Raw genomic sequence first — 3,165 nt, forward strand, 5'->3', positions numbered from 1 at the left:
AAACGCATCTTAAATTATTAAGGTGGAACTGCTTAAAATGACTCCTCCTCTGGGTTACTCTGATGTGCATGTGGGTGGTGAAGTCATAGGGAGGGCGTTGGGAGCGGATCCAAATGCAAGACACAGACACTGAGCTACCAGCAACAGGACTAGGCGTGAGGAAGAAGCAAGGAAAGTGAGGAAGAAAGGACGCTGGACATGACCCAGGCCCTGGACGAGACAAGGAGTCCGGGCCTGGGCAAGGACTTGACAAGGATAGCGGAACCAGGACATGGAACTGGGGAACTAGGAGCCTGGGCTTAGACTCCGAGCCAGAGACTGGGCAAGGACCCAGAACCTGGGTCTTGACTCGGGGTCGGGACTCAGAACCAGGCGAGGGAAAGACGCGGCTACAGGACGAGGAATGCAACAGGACTGGACGTGAGAATCCTGGACAAGACAAGAGAACCCCAGCACCTGGTTGGGCTGGGCGAGTAACATGGACAAGACGAGAACACAAAGCCGTGGCTTGGACTGGACAATGTTCTTGGATGTGGCTAGGACTGGACGAGACCCCGAAGCCTTGACTTGGTCGAGGGAGAGACAGGAACATTGACCTCAGAGCCCGGACCCCTCCTTGGATACAGGACGCTGGGCCGGGACTCATTACACAGCATGCAGTATACGACGAGATGGTTCCCAACACAAGGTAGCGGCAGACGGACAGATTTACCTAGCGAAGGCGTGGACACAGAGAGTTCCCAACACTAGATAGCGGCAAACGGCCGGACCTATCTAGCGAAGGCATGGACACAGAGGACAGTTCAAAACAGCGAAAGACAGTTCCTATCTTTCTCCAGTGGTTGAACTTATCAGCGGTGAAGACAATGCCTTCAAGCGAGGAGAGGCGAGGCAAGGCTCCAGGCGAGGCGGAGGTAAGGTAAGGTTCCAGGCGAGGCAAGGGTAAGGCAAGGTTCCAGGCGAGGCAAGGCAAGGTACCAGGCGAGGCGAGGCAAGGCAAGGTTCCAGGCAGGCGAGGCAAGGCAAGGGTTCCAGGCGAGGCGAGGCAAGGCAAGGCTCCAGGCGAGGCGAGGCAAGGCAAGTCTCCAAGTCTCCACTTGGAAGGTGTATGGAAGGGATACAGACGGGGGGTTAGGACAGGAACAATCCAGCTGGTTTGAGACCTGCCCAAACGAGAATCAGCTGCCTCAATAGAAACTGGGGAAAACCGGAAAATCTGGAATAAGGAACATGGACCAGACCGTGAACCGGGAATGCGGATTTTACGGACCTGACCATGACAGGTGTTTTAAACGTGTGCACGAAATTGAGGTGCACACAGATTTGCCGACGCATACGGATTTGGGGAAGTGCGCTAATTTAGGCCGCTATTTTGTGAAGTGTTTGAAATGATTCCTGCTCTGGAATGGTGTAGAATGGAGGTCTATGCACGGATTTCGGTTGCGCCACGATGTGAGTATGTGCGCAGAATTCGGGGTTTGTCGGTGAATTTGAGGGCACATACAGGTTTGGCGGTGCATGCGGATTTGCAGATGCACGCAGATTTAGGGGTATGTCAATGAATGTGTGAGGACACTGGGAATTGGGGTGTGCGGATTTGAGATGTACGCAGATTTAGGGGTATGTCAATGAATGTGTGAGTACACTGGGAATTGGGGTGTCCGTTTCTTGGCGGTGGACACTGGTTTGAGGGTTGAATGCGGGTTTGCCGTGAGCACAGGTCTCTGGGTGAAGTCTGATTTACAGATATGTGCAGAGTTGGGTGTGCTTGCAGATTCTGAGGTGAACAGTGACTTCGGGGAGCCGGTGGATTTGTCCGTGAGCCGAATCGCAAGTTTATCCTGTTTATACAGATTTTAATGCAATATGATCTTTGACCCCCGTCCTCGTTTTATTTTATATGGACATAGCCATTTTGTGAACTGTTTGAAATGATGTTGCTGTGGGATAATTTAATGTGCATGTGGGAGGTTCAGCGGTTTGGGGTTTCACACGGATATGGAGTGTAGACGGGTTTGGGAATATGCGCTGATTTAGGGGTGTTTCAGAGAACATGGGTGCACAGGGATTTGGGGATGTGCACAGAAATGGCTTTTGTACGCGAATATTGGGGTGCAAGCGATTTGGGGGTATCGGAAAATATCGGCACACTCTGACTTGGGTGTGCACACGAATTTTGGGGCGCACATGTATTTGGATATGCGGGGCGGATTTGGTGTGCGCAGAGATTCTGGAATGTCTGCGGATTTGAGGGTGCACACGGATTTTAGGGAATTGGTGGTTCTAGAGCATGCCCATGGATTTGGGAGTGTGCACGTATTTCAGGCTTCTCAGGATATGGATTGTTCCATTTGTACATGCATTAGTAATAAATGCAGTTTCAATGCTGACCTCTGTGTCTGACAAATAGTTCCCTTGAAGTACATCTTTACATTGGAAGCACATTTAATTGATGAAACATCTCAGAAGGTTCAATCAAAGTTTTTTTGTGACAAGCTATCTCCCACAAATGTTCTAAATATTAAATCATTCATTTCATCACAATCTGACACCGCGGGGATTTCGCCTGTCTGACGTAATCGGTTTGTAAATAATTTAAAAACGTTTATTTTTAATATCTGGAAATCAGTCCCCGTGGAGCCGCTGAATTGTATTTAGAAACCCCAGGCATGTGCTGCCTCAACAGTTCATTCCGAAAGATCGCCTGGAGCACAAAGGGACACATCCCTGGACAGAGAAAATGGCTGAAATGTTGGATAGGTACAAGAGTGTGGAGAGAATATTGTACGTGTTGATTGCTTTCGTTGGAGGTTCCCGGTGAGCGAGCAGAATATTCATATTTGCTGTTTCTGTGTGTTAACCGGCGTGAAGCTATCTATGATCATTTGACAAGCTTCTATCTTGATGATTATTGCAAAAATATCCGTCCGAGTATCGGTCCTGTCAGTTCAACACTCTGATATTTATCATACTTCATGACAAGCAGAACTAAACTTCTGTCTCCCCCCTAATTCATGGGATCAACTCTAATGTTTGTATTGCCTTGAATGGGACCTTGTCCGGATTTGCTCCAGGGCGGGGAACAAGCAGCTCACCGGAAGGGTGTGTCTGGGAGGATTTAAATGGGACCTTGTCCGGAGTTGTCCCAGGGCGGGGAACAAGCAT

This window comes from Hemitrygon akajei, unplaced genomic scaffold, assembly GCF_048418815.1.
Source record: "Hemitrygon akajei unplaced genomic scaffold, sHemAka1.3 Scf000126, whole genome shotgun sequence".
NCBI classification, from domain to species: domain Eukaryota; kingdom Metazoa; phylum Chordata; class Chondrichthyes; order Myliobatiformes; family Dasyatidae; genus Hemitrygon; species Hemitrygon akajei.